Source organism: Pteropus vampyrus, unplaced genomic scaffold, assembly GCF_000151845.1.
Source record: "Pteropus vampyrus isolate Shadow unplaced genomic scaffold, Pvam_2.0 Scaffold106, whole genome shotgun sequence".
Classification (NCBI taxonomy): Eukaryota; Metazoa; Chordata; class Mammalia; order Chiroptera; family Pteropodidae; genus Pteropus; species Pteropus vampyrus.
The window spans coordinates 5,082,196-5,098,612 of record NW_011888887.1 but is presented as its reverse complement, the minus strand read 5'-3'; the positions used below and the strand labels follow the sequence as shown (position 1 = coordinate 5,098,612).

General features: G+C 35.8%; 1 protein-coding gene and 1 pseudogene across 1 annotated transcript in view; both read left to right on the top strand.

Annotated features, from left to right (window-relative positions):
• Positions 1 to 16,417, top strand: part of NREP (neuronal regeneration related protein) — a 319,682-nt gene that overhangs the window by 261,711 nt on the left and 41,554 nt on the right. The window lies entirely within an intron of this gene.
• LOC111743092 lies at positions 4,102 to 4,220 on the top strand (annotated as a pseudogene).

Sequence of the window (16,417 nt, the reverse complement as noted above, 5' to 3'; positions counted from 1 at the left end):
GCTAAGTTGTGGTTGAATCACTAGCAGAACTGAATTTTGTTTGTTCATTTCATTCAAACAATTCTTCCTGTTTTCCTCTCTCCTTTCTTTTTTCTTTTCTCTTCTTTATCTTATTTCAGATGCTGAAAGATTGCCGAATTTTTTTCTACCGATTCTGTCACATCTATCCGTCTTCCTTTCCAGAGTATGGTAAATATTGTTTATGTAAGCAAAGTATCTCAGAGAAAACTGTTCTTTGAAGAGTAGGAGTAGAATCCAGTTGTCATCTGGCTTACTAAGACCATATCCTTTTGTGGGAAATCAGGCCATTTATTTTTTATTGTATACCCAGGTTTAATCTGTATTATCTTCACAGTATTATTTTTTTTAATTTAAAGATATTGGTAACAACATATATATTAAATCTTTTCCAAAAATATCATAAAATTGGGTCAGTTGGTTATTTAATTATAGCCTATCTCTTTTTATACAGGATATCTGGGTCAGTGTATCAGACTCTCAACAAGACAATACAAATTTAAAAATCATAAATTTGATTAGGAAAATGACACTGTCAGATGGCAGGTAAATATGAATTTATGCAGGCCATAAGAACTTATATGATTATGAAACCTCGACCATAGAATGGAATCTAAACTCTCAATGAGATGTAAATGTCTTATTGTCAATCCATTTTTAAATTGTATATTTGTTTGTCCAGAGAAACAAGTAATTTCTTCACCCCTAATTCTAAAGCAAATTATTTATGTGATAATAACAATAATTTTTCCTCTCTCTCTGTCTCTCTCTCTGTCTCTTTCTCTCTCTCTCTCTCACACACACACACACACATACACATGTGTGCACACACACCAAAAAACTATTGGACATTGGTGTTGATGGTGTTGATGGCTTCAGAATCTTTTTCTAAGACCACTGAGGAATACCGATGTCAGATAAGGAGTAGTTGTGGTGACCTTGAGCAGAGAACACCACCTGTTGGGACTTGGGAGGAAGCACAGTTGGGAAAGTATCCCACAGGCCTGAGAATATGAGACAGAGACATTTTGTAAGGCCACAGGTCTAATGGTGCTGCTGGCTCCATGTGGTCCATTCTAGTATACAAAATTCTGCTATGTTTCCCCCTCAGAGGGATTAACACTGCCAAATCTCCAAAAAGCCTAGTTCTCTGAAAGTGCTATCTTCAGATGCAACAGCATCCACCATGTATTGTATTTACTTCACCTTGAATTTTCAAGATCATTGAATACCTGATGTAGTCAGAAGAGAGTGACAAAAATGGAGGAGTTTTCTCAAATCTTCATATCTGAAGAACATGCGACAGGTTTAGTGATATTTGGACAAGAAAAAGAAAACACTTACTATCTTTAAATATTTAAGATAGTCACATTGAAGACTTTTCTATATCATTTAGGAGGCCAGGAGGGAAGCAGAACTAGAACCAATAAATGGAAATAAGCACCAAGGACAGATATTTTAACAGCTACAAGAAAGAATCCTCTAGAAATTAGTTGTTTAAAAATCAAATGAATTACTTTGAGAACTGCATAAGCACCCTGTCACTGGACATAAACGATCAAATGCTGAATAAAGATTAATGAAAGACAGAGGCTTGGACAAGTTGGCCTCTAAGGCCTTTTTCTGGGTCCCTCAATAGCTTGATGAAAAAAATAGTGATCTCTCCTTGCTTTTCTCTCTAGTTTGTGCTCTTGCTCTCATCCTCCCTCTGCATCTCCTTCCCTCTGACTATCTACCTTCTTCATATAGCTTATGTATATAAACTATGGGGCCTCAGGAAGACACGGGAGCATTTGACCCCACTCCTGACCTCTCTCTCATCCCTCTCTATTCCTAAGCATTGCCATCGATGATTGATGTTTTCTCCAATCGAATAAAGTATACTAAGCAAACACAGCTTCAAATCCTCTTTCTTCTCCCTTCCACCAACTCACCACCCCAAGCCACTTTACATATATGAATTGTAGAATCACCACATCATGCACATATATTTTTACCAACAGTAGCTTCCAAAACTTGGAGTAATGATTAGTCATTTTAAGATAAAAATGAATCATGTCTGAGTACAGCATCTTTATGTTTAACAAAGTCATGATTCTTGTTAATGAAGAAAATCATGATGAATATTTTGTGGTCCAAAGAATCTGTATTAAAGGAAGAAATTAAACAGGAATCCCAGTGATGGATTACTGTTGGGAACGCTTTCTCTTCTTTCTCTTCATGAAGACAGAAAACATATTCTGGCCTATGATTCCCACACATATCTGATGTTCCTTCCAGACAAGATACTCAGTGACTCTGTAACCCCAAGCCTGATGAAGGCCTGAAGCACAGGAGCACTAAGAATACAAGGCTCCCTTTGGCTGTAGCTATTTCTCCTTTTCCCAGGCACACTCAGCCTGACATTGTAGAAAGTAATTTTATGCCCAGATAGTATTATTGTATTTTCTTAATAAAAATAAGTGGAATGAGTGATGATTAGGAATCTTGAAAAATATAGCTTTTTATTTAATTGCTATCATTGGGTATCCATTGCCCTAATATTTCTCAAACCAAGCCCTATCATCTTCATAGGTAATTTGCAACCAAGTAAGGTTTGGAAATGCTTTGCCTTCCATGCATTCATGAAGAATCGAAATGCACATTAAAATATTAAAAGCCCCAGAGAAGTCCTGCACAAAAGAAACTTGTTTAAATATTTAAACTAATATTTTAATTGAAAAATGTTTAAACTAATATTTCCTCAACTTACTTGGCATGCAAACCTTTTTTTTCAAAGACCATTAATAGTGCAGGAATTGAGAAATGCTACATTTTAACAAATCAAAGGTAGTGCAGCATACATGTAGCCCAGTATTTATTAGAACTTTTTTTCCCTTTCCAAGGCAAAGATAACTAGCTATACACCAAAAAAATTCATGCTCCTCTTCTTTACCATAGTTTTGCAGGGAAAAAAAAAAAAAACTACAGGAACACGGACCATATTCTCAGCCACCCTTACATTTATGTGGGCCTATATACAGAGTTCTGGCCAGTGAAATATGGATAAAAATTAAATATAGCACTTATAGTCTTAACTCGTAAAAAAAAACAATCTATGACATCCTTTACTACTTCCCCCAGCTCATTGACTGGTTATATTTTCTTGTGTAGAATAGCATTGAAAGCCATATGTTGAAGATAGCAGACCTTCAGCTTGAGTTCCCGAATTATTCGTGAAGCAGAGCCCTCCCTTCTGTCTTCTACCCTCTACCACACATACATGTCAATTGGACTTTATATGAGAAATAAAAATAGTAACTTATCCCAAATTTATGTGTTTCATGCAGGTTTCTGAGTTTATCACTGCTTATATAAGAAGATTTTTATCCTTATTAAACAGAAGGCCACACATAGTTGGCATGTCTATAGTTATTAATTCATTTATTTTATAATTCAACGGACATTTATTATTCATGCACAAAGTGCCAGGATTAGGGATATAAAGATGAATAATATAGAGTCTCCATCTAAAGGCAGATGAATATTTATGCAAATAAAGTAAAAAAAATTTGGAAATTTCTCAGGTCGTTATATTAATAGAATGAAAAAGAAAAGCCATATGATTATTTCAATAGATGTTTGTTTGCTTGACAGAATTCAACACCCGTTCAAGATAAAAAATGTTCAGCAAACTAGGAATAGTAGGTACTTTCCTCAAATGGGTAAAAGCATCTATAAAAAAGCAAACAAACGACAGCTAATTTCAAACTTAAATGTTGAAAAACTGTTTCCTCCTTGAGATCAGAAACAATGCAAGGATGCCCACTTTCATCATTTCTATAAAGCCTAGTTCCTAAACACTGAAAACTAGAAAACACTGAAAGAAATCAAAAGAGACCTAAGTAAATGGAAAGATACCCCATGTTCATGCATTTGAAGACAATTTATAATTATAATCAAATTGATGTATAGATTTACTGTAATCAAGTCAAAATCCCAGCAGTTTATTTTTGTAAAAATAGACAAACTGATTATAAAAGTCATATGGAAATACAAAGCACCAGAATAAATAAAGCAATTTTTAAAAAGATAAATAAAGTTGTTTACGGCCATACCATCCTGAACATGCCTGATCTCCTCTGATCTCAGCAGCTAAGCAGGGTCAAGCCTGGTTAGTCCTTGGATGGGAGACCACCTAGGAATACCTGTAGGTGTAAAAACAAACAAACAAACAAACAAACAGAGATAAATAAAGTTGGAAGGCTTACCCTACCAGATTTAAGAACCTGTTATAAATCTACAATAATAAAGACATTTTTGTATTGGTGGAAATGTTGACAAATAGATCAATAGAAAAGGTACAGAAATAGATCTACATATGTATGGTCATGGATGTTTGACAAAGCTACTAAGGCAATTTAATAGAGAAACAAATGTCCAATTCAACAAATTGTGTATGTTATCTTTATGGGAAAAAATAAACATTGATCTTTACCTTATTCAATGCACAAAAATTAAATCAAAATATATTATATACCTAAATGTAAAACCTAAAACTATAAAACTTATAGAAGAAAACATCGGAGAAAATCTTTGTGACCTTAGAGTAAGCAAAGTTTTCTTAGGTTGAATTAAAAAATTATAAACCATAAATTTTAAAAAAGATAAAAATATTTTTGCTCTTCATAAGACAAAAATGAAAAGATTGGAAGAAAATGGATCAAAAGATTTGAATAGATTTCACAAAAGAAGATATATGGATGGTCAATAAGCATATGAAAAGATGTTTAATATTATTAGTCATCAGTGACATGCAAATACAATGAGATACCACTACACATCATTAGAATGGCTAAAATTAACAACAACAACAAAAAATCTGACATTACCAAGGGTTGACAACAATGTGGAGCATCTATAGCTCTCCAACACTGCTGGTGGCAGTGTTTTAGAAATGAACTTTTATCAACTTCTACTCCTTGGTATTTACCCAATGGAAACTAAAGTATATGTCCACACAAAGACATATACACAAAGATTTGTAGCAGCTATATTTGTAATTGTCCCACACTGGAAGTAACTCTAATGTCTATCAACAGGTAAGTGAGCAAACTAATTCTGTTTTATCTACATAACGGAATATTGCTAAATAATGGAAAGAACTGTTAAGATATCTAACAATATGAATGAATCTCAAAATCACGTTGAGTGAAAGAAGGCAGGCAGAAAAGAGCAAACACTCTAGGATTCCACTTAAATACAATTCTAAAAAATGAAAAATAGTTTATAGCGACAGAAAGGAGATCTGTGGTTGTCTTTGGATGGGGATAGAGTGGCAGGAGCCTTATAAAATGTTGCAAAGAAACTTTCAGGATGATGGGAATGTTTGTTATCCTGATTCTGGTGATGATTTCATGCATATATACATATGTCAAAGTTGATCAAATTGCACACTTTAAATATGTGCAGTTTAATGTACCTCAATTATGCCATGATAAAGTTGAAAAAATTTTAAATATGAAAACATTTGGCTTGGCAATTTCCTACCTTATTTTGCCTCATGAATTTCTAAATCATTTCGTTAGGGTATGTGGACAACCTGTTGGAATTTGTACACATTGAGACATCTTTTGAGCAAAATAGATTTCACCTCCAATAGAAATCTTAACTAATATTTTCATTTTGTTGTATCTACCTGGCTGGTGGATGCAAAGGATAAGAATAACGAATTGAATTGAATATTTGAGCCCAGTATCTCCTATTGCATATTGTTTCCAACATACAGAATATATGAGGTCATCTTAGGAAGACTTTTAACCTTTTGAGGAAGTTATAATTTCAAATTATAAAACATTAAAACGAATTTGCACAGGACACCTGAATTGCCTCAGGGAGTCGGTGTATCTTCCCTGCTCCATCTTTCATGGAAGCAATCAGCACAGAGATTTTAAGTGGAGACATTGTGATCAATTTTGTAGTTGGTAAGTCTATTGAAAGTGTCACCTATAATTTGGAGGTTGTTTCTGATAGTGTAGTACAATTAGGCCTTCCTACCATGAGTTCGCCCAAAGCCTAAAAAATGTCTCTATTTTAAAAATACCATGTGGTTCTTTGTTTTTCTACACCCACTTGAATTTTCCACTTATTGTGTATACTGTGGGAAATTTCTTGTTCTTCTCTGCTTTACTCATTTAGAACTATCAGATGCCCAGAGAATCTATTTTCAGCTCTATTTTATGGAACAGTCAAAAGTCTCCTATAGTTAAGTATAAATGAAACTAAGTGCTCAAAATGTAAGAGTCTAATTTGAAACACAGATTCTCCAAGTTCTAAATATGTTTCAAGGTTGGCAGAATACATGATTACATCTCTAAGGATTGTCATTTATATTTCAGTCCATGAACAGATGAGTCAATGTCTTTTTAGGCTGGTAGCTAACAAATTGCTTTAGGTTAAGACATTTTGAATGAGTTCAATTTCATGACAAGCTTACTACTAATACTGATAAGCTGGCAATTCTATCTACTACAGAACTTTCTGTCTTTTCCATATGGAAATTCCAATGACATAGCCATGGAAATGGGAATACAGAATTTAGTGATCAGGATTAGCATGTTAGAGTAAATATTTGGAGCACTACAATAATTGCATCTACCGTTCATCAAGCCATTACCTAGGGTTAGGCACTGTGCTGATCATATTATTAACAAAAGCATTTATAAAGTGTTCTGTACAAGACACTATGCTAAACACTATATGCATTTTCTTTATTAATCCTCACAATTATAAACATGGATTAGCCTTATTTACTGGTGAAGAAACCGAGGCATAGAAAAACAATAACTTTTCAGTTCCACAGTTAATAAATAGCTGAATCTAGAGGAATTAATTCTTTAGTGTGTCAAGCCACTCATTTTCTCCTTGGCCTCTGCCTTTTTATTCCTGAAAGTTGAACTAACTCCCCTTCTGTCTTAGTCTGTTGGCTGTTACAACAAAATACCACAGACTGGGTAGCTTATCGACAATAGGAATTTATTTCTCAGTCCTGGAGGCTGGAGGTTTGAGGTCATAATTTCAGCGTGGCTGGGTGAGGGGCCTCTTCCAGGTCACAGACTTCTCATTTTCGCATGGTGGCAAGGACATAGGGCTCTCTCTGGAACCTCTTTCATAAGGCGTTAATTCCATTCATGAGGGCTCCACCCTTGTGACTTAAGCAGCTCCCAAAGGCCCCACCTACTAATACCATCACCTTTGAGGTTAGGATTTCAACATATGAATTTTGTGGGGACTCAAGCATTCAGATCATAGCACCTCTCATCCTTCCCTGCCCCTGACAGCGGTTGCCTTTCAGGCCACAGAACTCTTGAAGTACGAAGAATAGTACTTGAGATGTAACAAGTGCCATGAAAATAGATATGATCCAATTTTTTAAGCTTCAAATAGAATTAGTCTAAATTTCACCAAAAAGTTCTTCTTAAGTTTTTTTTCTGGAGATCCTGGAAGTGAGAATATATTACCTATTGATACATAACAAATTTTTCCAAAACTTAGTGGTGACAAAATAATTATTGATTATTTCTCATGGTTTCTTTGAGTCAGTAAGGATATTGTAGAGATGGTCTGCCTGTGCTTCACGATGTGTGGGCTCTCAGCTGGAAAGCTTGAAGGCTGAAGGGATCACCAAAACTGGTTTGCCAACAGTTTTAGGAGTTGATGCCAGCTCGGTGCTTAGCTGGGGATATTCGTCAGAATATACACACATGGCCTTTCCATGGCACACATGATGGAAACTTTCAGGATGTATATTCACACCTCACATAATGGTAGTGTGGTTCCAAGGGCAGACATCCCGAGAGAGAGCAGGTGTCAGGTGCAAGCCATATCGCCTATTTTGATCTAGCCTCAGAAGTCATGCAGCATCATTTCCACCTCATTCTGTTGGTTGAGGCACTTATAAAGATCTATCAGGTTCAAGGAGAAGGAACATAGACTCTTTCTTGATGAAGATGTGCCGATGTCACCTTGTACAAAGAGTATGAGGGATGAGGGGTATGCATTGGTATGGCCTTCTTTGCTAGGTAAAGTTTGCTAAAGTGAGAAATTTAAAAATTTTCCAAGTCGCTGATGACCCTTAGCTCTTGCTTTTGCCGAGTTAGTTCCATTAATGAATTGTCTAGCTGTTTTATATGTTTTCTCCCTATTCTATACAGCACTTGAAATCCAGCCTCCTTCCATGATTTACACACAAAGAAATACATTCCCTACCAAACACACACAAACAGAAACACTCATTAAAGTCTTTTCTGTGTAGTGGACTTGACCGAGGCTTGAAGCAATGGATAGGATTTACACTGTAGCCAAACTAAAGATAGAATATTGGAAACCAATAATTTGAAAAGTTCTATAGTCTCTTGCTTACTTTTGAAGGCTTTTCTTTTTCCTCGTTTCCATCTATTTTTTTATCTGCCTCTTCCCTCTCAAGAGTAAAAGCTTGAAATACCTTCCTTTTCCTTATAAAAATTATTTTGTTTTAGCTCCTCTACATCTTCGTACCCCATACTCAGCACACAGACTCTCTTTGTATGTACAAAGATCCAGTCATGTATTCTGCCAAACAACAGGCCATCTAATCTAAGCCTCACCCTGTTTCCCTCCTTCACCTCTTTCTGCAAGGGCAAGAAGAAGTGAAGAGATTTAGTCCTTCAGTTGTATAAATTATTCCCTATTCCTACCCCATTTTCTCCATGGAAAAGGCAGAAGTTGCTACATTCAGTTGTGGTTTTAAATAACACTTTCCTCCTCTGCATTGCATTGGCGTGCGTTGAATTGCAGCCAGCACTATCCACTTAAGTTTTCCATCTCTGATTTCCAAAACATTCAGGGAAAAGCTCAGCCTCAGACCTTATGAATATGCCTAAGAGAGCTCCTGAGGCAAAAATCATCATGCAATCAAAAGAGAGCCTCCAATTCCCCATTCATATCCAAACCAGGTAGGTAAACCCCACTTTTGTCCTTTCTGCTTTAGCTCAATTCTGGGTCTGTTTGGGTTCCCTTTCCAATGCCTATCCTTAAATCCTATGAATTTTAAGAAATAAATAAACCTCAGGAGAGGCCTTTATGGAAACATCTAAATATGATAGAGATACTCTCTGAATAGTTTCTAAATAGCCAGATGCTGAAAGAATATTGCTTCCCACATGGCAGCCATGGTACAAATTTTAACTATTTTCTCCACGGTCATGTACTCACTACTCCCCCGACCCTCCTCTTAGCAATTCTGCCCAGACCCACTCCTCTCCATTCTGGCCCTGCCGAGAGAGATTGCACCATGTGATCCCACACACCTGCCTACAGGTGAATGGATCATGGTGGATGACTGGCTCAAACTAATTCAATAAGATAGTTTTCCTAGGACAATGGGATAGGACGAAAAGACAGTAGCTACAATAGTCTGAGCAAAGCAGAGCAAACCTCTTAGCAGAGGCAGAAACACAAAGTAGATGCTAAGAGATTTGACAAGGATTCAAACCATTTGGCTTCCAGAACTGGAGAAAGAAATCAAGTTCTCAAATGCCATCTAGTTCTTCCTTCCTGGCCTTTGAGATTTCCGACTACTCTACTCCTCTTGCCCTTGGGCTTGGCTGAGAGATCCCATCAATGAAACAGTAAGCTGACCTTATTGCTTCAGCTACTTTGTAACCAAGTAAACAGATTATTCTACACAGGATGGAAGAAGAAAATGGAAAGATATTTTTATTTCATTAATTTACTTACCTACTATTTTCTGGGTAGTGAAGAATTAGAAATTGAAGAGTTTCAATAAAATATTATCAATGTTCCTCTCTGATATCCTAGGACCATTAAAAGAACAAAACATATTTTAATAGTGAATGAAATGTTGTCATTGTGAACTTATCCTAGGTAATCAAAGATCTTCCTCAAGAAACTGTATGCTGCCAAAGTATCTCTGAAGGTATTTTGCATGCATTAACCCTTGAATAGTGAACTTTATTTGAGAGGGCTCCATAGCAGGGCTTTACAGAATGCTAAGGAATATGCTACTTGTCACTGTTTTCAAGAAATCTCTGCTCCTAAGGGTGAGTGTCACAACAAAACAAACAGACAAGGAAACAAATAAAAACAGACTTGTCAAACATTTCTGAGAAACATGTACCCATTTCTAGAAATGGAGGTAAAATATGTGTGTAAAATAAAAAATGTAATGGATTATGGGAAAAGCCTAAATTAACAAATAAATAAAGAGTGGGACTTTGTAAAGCTGCATGTACGATTCTTCATGTAAGGAATTTATACCACTGACTGACAATGGGCCACATAATGCACAGACAAGACATGGTTTAGAAGAAAGGAAGTAGGCTCCACACTATTAAACAAGGTACTAAAATTCATTGAGCTTGTTTCCTTATTTGTAACATGAGGGTAACAGCATCATTTACTACAATGGGATGTTGTGAGGGTTTGACAAGCGCAGGTAAAGCACTTGGCACATGCATTGATGTGCTCAGTAAATCTCATAATACTTGTTGTTTAGCAGTTGTTTTCTTCATTATTACAAACGTATCTGAAAATTCTAGTGTAATTTTCCTAGTAAATGAAGAGTCCGATGTGCTGGCTGGAAACTGGCACACAATTTGCCTCTGCTTACCAAGACCACTCCCATTTCTCTCTCTCTCTCTCTCTCTGTGTGTGTGTGTGTGTGTGTAAATTGATCTGTACCGAATCCTATGGTTTCAGCCATCAAGCTTCAGTTTCTTTGTCATTCTTTAGTTTCACTCACTTTTCCTCACTGGCAAGACTAAGAAGCTGTTTTGATATTTTGCTGTCTAAACTTTAAAATTACTAGCAAAACAGTCAGATTCCTGGACCTCCCCTACCTTGTTTATCTCAATCAACCCACTTCACGTGAGCCATCACACAGGCAATCAGATTACAATTGTACTGGATAGGAAAAAGTGACCCAACCTGCTACTAGAATATTATTGCAACCCTGCCATATTTTATGCTTCTAACAAATTTCCTTTTTTTTTCCTTCTCTCTTCACCTACAATTTGTGGAACTTTGACAATCTTAAATCATACGCCTTGCCCTCAGAAATTTGCTTTTTCTTTCTCAGTTTACTCACATTAATAAAACCCATATTTTGGACTTAACAATTGAGCTTAAAACATTTTTGTTCGAAATACCACTAGCATACCTATCTCGATTAATGTGCAAACATACTGAAGCATCGTTGCCTTTACTCCTAAGTGTCCCACCTCTCTTATACTCTCACTGTCACATTTAGAAATGTGTGTGTTTACATGCACATAGTACACAATTCAAACTGTGCAATTGGTCATGCAATTAAAAATGAGCTACGAGCTACTTAGTTCCCTCTCTAGAGACAATCACTGTTAATTTCTTGTGATAAATATATACTTTTAAAAAACAACACAAAATGTAGCATACATTAACATTCTCAGCTAGGACTTCTTGAGAGAATTAAGTTCTCATACCCTAACATATCCATGGTATGTAATAAATTAACTTTTATCTCAGGTATCAGCGATGGTATTATGTACCATCCATGAGAGAATTGAGGGAATGATGACAAATAATTTTCTCTGTCCCCTGGTTCAGATGAGGAACTATAGTTAAGAAATACTTTCACTGAACAATCTAGCTTGCAGATTATATTCATGTAAATCTGTTCTACTACTACTTACTACTCATCCTCCTTCTTTTCCTTGTTCTTCCTCTTTTACTTTTATATTGAGGTATAACAAATTAGAAAGTATATGGAGTGCATCAGTCTTAAAAATACAGCATATACTTAAATTTATATATGTTCACACCCATATAACCACCATTCAGAGTATGATCTAGAACATTTCCATCATTTTAGAATGTCCCCTCATGCTCCCAGAAACAACTTCTAGTTTAATTTCTGCCATTACAATTAGTTTTTCCTGTTTTGAAATGTCCTGTAAATGCAATCATATTTGGATTTCTTTTCTTTCCCTCAACATGTCAGAGAGATTGTCCATGTTGCTGTATGTATCAGTTTATTTTTATTGCTGATTATCATTCCATTATGTGAACAAATCACTATTTATTCTCCTGTTGATAGGTATCTGGATTGTTTCCATTTGGGGACTATTTTGAATAAAGCTGCTGTGGACATAGGCACTCATTTATCTTGGGCAGGTCAGGAGGTAGGCATATGCTCAGCTTTAGTAAACATTGCCAAACAGTTTTCCAAAATGTTTTTCAATTTTGCTCATTTGTTTAACAGCTGCATAGTATTATATGGATTTGCCATGATTTATTAAAACTACTTGACTATTAATAGTAATAAGTTGTTTTCAACTATTTGCTATTAAAAAAATATGTTCAAAATATCCTTTTGCATAAATCATTTTGAACATATGTAAGTTTATCTATAGAAAAAAGTATAAGAAGTGAATTTGCTGGACCCAAGGACGTGCATTTTTAAGTTTGTTAGATATGAAAAAAATTGTCTCCAATATGTTTTAACTAGCACATACACCTTACTGGCAATATTTGACAGTGTTTTACCCCATACATGGACTTAGTAAGTCATCAAATGTTTTGAACTTGCCTGTCCCATAGGTATAAATCATGTTTCTTTGTAGTTTTAATTTGAAAGTCTCTTATTATAAGTGATATTGGATATCTTTTCATAAGTTCAAAAGCATTCGTATTTCCTTTTCTGTGATTTTTCTCTTAATATACTTTACCCATTAGTCTATCGAGTTGGTCTTTTATTGATTTAGGAGAGCTGTTTTTATAGTAAAGAAATTAGTGCTTTCGCTATAATATGAGTTACAGATATTTTCCCCAGACTGCTGCTTGTCTTTTGTATCTGTTAATAATTGAGGAATAATTTGGAATATTTCCTTTACATAAGGTTTCCAAAGCATATTTTACAAAGCCCTAGTCTACCCTTTCTTTTGCCACCCACAAGATGTGTCTTGATCATTATTCATGAATAAAAATAAATTATGCTTTAAATGCATTCTCTGGATTATTAAAAATAATTTTGCCCTAATGCACAACCCAGAGAATTGAAAGGAAGCCTGAATATAAAAAAGCAATTGACAGACATGCAGAACATGAGTATGGCTGGTATCTTAACAATTTTTTCAAGAAAGCAAAAGGCAAGTTACATTCTTAGTAAGATTATGTGTTAGGATCATCTGTTCAGCTTTGAAAAGTGTATTTGATAATCAGATGCCTCACACTACTCTTAGACAGCAAGTCAGAGAGATATGGGCAGTCGCTGCACACTGCTCCCAAATACTTGGTCAACTTAGAATATCTCATAAAATGAAAGATATCCCTCAAAATGAGGATTGGTATAAAGAGGGACCTAAGGCATTATTCTAAGTAGTGATATTACAGAGATGCTTAAACTATCAGTCTCAAACTTCAGGAAAATTTCTCCTCACCCACTGACCTCTGCTATTCAAATCAAAATATTAGAACCTGACATTCACTTATTTCCTTCCATTAGATTATTTGCACCAGAGACCATTTATTATTTGTATCAATTTTGTATTCCTGCCATAACTACCACAAATTTAGCAGTTAAAACAGCACCCGTTTCTGCAGGTTAGAAGTTCAGGTCGCCAGGGCTCAGCTGGATCTGCTACTTAGACTCTCTAAGACAGAAATCGGAGTGTGAGCAGGCTGCTTTCTGGAAGCTCTGCATTGGAGAATTGGGGGGCTGGATCCATCTCCAAGCTCACTCAGGTCGTTGGTGGGATTTAGTTCCCTGAGACTGTAAGCCATGGCCCCCATTTCCTTGCTGGCTGTCAGCCAGGAGCTTCTCTCATCTCTTTAAGGCCACCTGCATTCCAGTCTCATTGTCCCCTCCATCTGCAGGTCCACAACAGAGCATTGACTCGTTCTCACATTTTGAATCTCTCTGAATTCCCCCTTTCATGGCATCTCTCCATGTTGCAGCTGGAAAAGTTTCTTTGCTTCTAAAGACAAATGGGATTAGGTGGGCACAACTGCATCATCCAGGATAATCTTCCTCTCTAAAGGCTTATAACTGTAATTACATCTGCAAAGTCCCTTTTACCATGTAAGGTGACATAGTCAGAGGTTTTGGGGATAGGACGCAGACATTTTTGGGGGGCATTAATCTGCCTAATATATTCTCTTCCTACTTCCTTCTCACCTCTCTCTTTTTCTCTCTTTCCCTCTTCCTCTCTCCCTGCCATCAAGCAAAATGCTGGGCATATAGTGTAAAGAAAACTAAATAAATGTTGGTTGGTTCAATGATGCTTTTAGAGTGCTTAATCTTGAGGCTTCAGTCTGAATTCTGGGAATATATATTAAAAAGAATTTGTCAGGTGGTTTATAAACTCCCAGAATATCAGAGTAGAAAAAACAAAAGGGGTTTCTCATCTCCTTTCCCCTGCAGCCTGGGGTGAGGGGCCTGCCTAGTTAAGGAGTGTGGTCCTGTGTATCTGGACTAAGCTCATCTTTGGGGTTGCCTAAGCACCTTGAGGTTGCTGTGCCATGCAAGGCTTGGGGACAGAACAGACAGAACTCTGTGATGACATATGCCAAATTTGGACTCACCCAGGATTTTTAGATGAACAGAAGAATATTAAGCACTCTAGAGAAGGCAATATATTTTTTTAAAAAGAAATATCCTATGCGGTAGAAAAAGAACTTTAGATCATTTGAAATGTTATCTAATTCTGGGGTCTTCTTGGTGGAGAGCAAAGAGACATCTTTGCATAAGAATTTTCATCATGATCTACCTAGAGGAAAATTGTTACTGATCTTTGCTGGACAACTGAAAAGACAGATTCTCACCTTTCCTCAACAAGTTTCACTAACGATTAATCTTCATTGTCAAATGTTCTCAGTGAAATAATCATCTCCAGATTTCTTGAGCAAAGATATTTTGACTAATACTTTAGTTCCCACACTTTGGTTTGCGTGAAATAAAAGCACTGTATCATTTTTTGCAACGCTCAAGGACTAATTAATAACCTATAAAAACTATTTATTATATTTGTTTTAGAGAAATAAATATTTACTAAGGTTTTTATGTAAAAACCTTAGTAAAACCCCCTAGATTGCACCTTCCTTAGGCAAAGGATTTATTTTTAATCCAAAAACATAGTACATAGTGTATTGGATACATGATAGTTTCTTATAAACATTTTTTAGAATAAAAGCCCAGAAAAGGCTCAGAATGGAAGTTATATGTACTGTAACTTGCATACTGTACTGTCTGCTGTAACCTGCAACCAGATACATATCGATGATGTATGAACATACTTAATAGTTGAAAGAAGTTGTGTTTATATATGGTAAATTTCTGGAATTATCAATACTATGTTGACTTTAGTTGAATATGGATAAACATGGAACCTAAAATAGATCATCTGAATATCATCATCTGTTATTTAAGAGGAACTAAGCAGCAGTAACCATTAGTAACAAGATAACATTACTTAATTCAAAACTATTATGCTATAAAACTCAACATCATTTATATTAAATCTCTATGATGAATAATAAGAAAAATTCATGATAAGAAACATTTCAAGAAAATAATATCTTTTAGGTGTTATTTCAAAAGTGATTTCAATTATGTTCTTTGTGGGAAACTCACCACCCTCCTGGTCAAAGGCTGTGATTATAGTTCGCACGAAGAGCCAGAGGTACCCATGTCAATGTGTTTGGTGAGGAGCTGATTGAGACGACCCCACTGTGCAGCTCCGAGGCCATACACCTTTTCCTCTCTGTGGGGCCCGACTGACTAAGTGTGCTCACCAAGTGCATAAAGAAGTTCCCCCAAATGAAACAGTGATTTGCTTATTGCTGAACCTTCAGACTTTCAGAAACCTGAATGTTTCTCAGGTAGAAATATAATCGCCCTTTTATAAAAGCTTTGCATATTAAGGATGAAAATCTCAGAATTATTTCTAAAATTTAGTGAAACGTGCACTAGCAAAAATTACAAAGGAATTACAGTTCAAAACCACTGAAGAATTAAAAAAAAAAATCATCCATCCTGTCACCTCTGATTGTTTATCAGGAGTGCAAAACTGAGACCTTTTACCAAATATTGAGATAATGATTTGACAAGACATCACAGTTTGAGGGCAACTAAAGAAATGCATTTAAGCAGAAGACCTCACTTACAAATTTTCACACAATAGTTTCATTCTAAGCTTTAAAGTCATAAAATTTTAGGGTTTTATAACTGGAAAAGATTTGGAGAAACTTTTAGTTCAATCTCCTTGTCTTATAGATCATGGAATTCCCATTAATTTCATTTCCTCTAAAAATTTTCCTACTGACAGTATTTTACAGTGACATTTATAACAATCCTACAGCTAAGCAATTTTAACAGCAGATATAT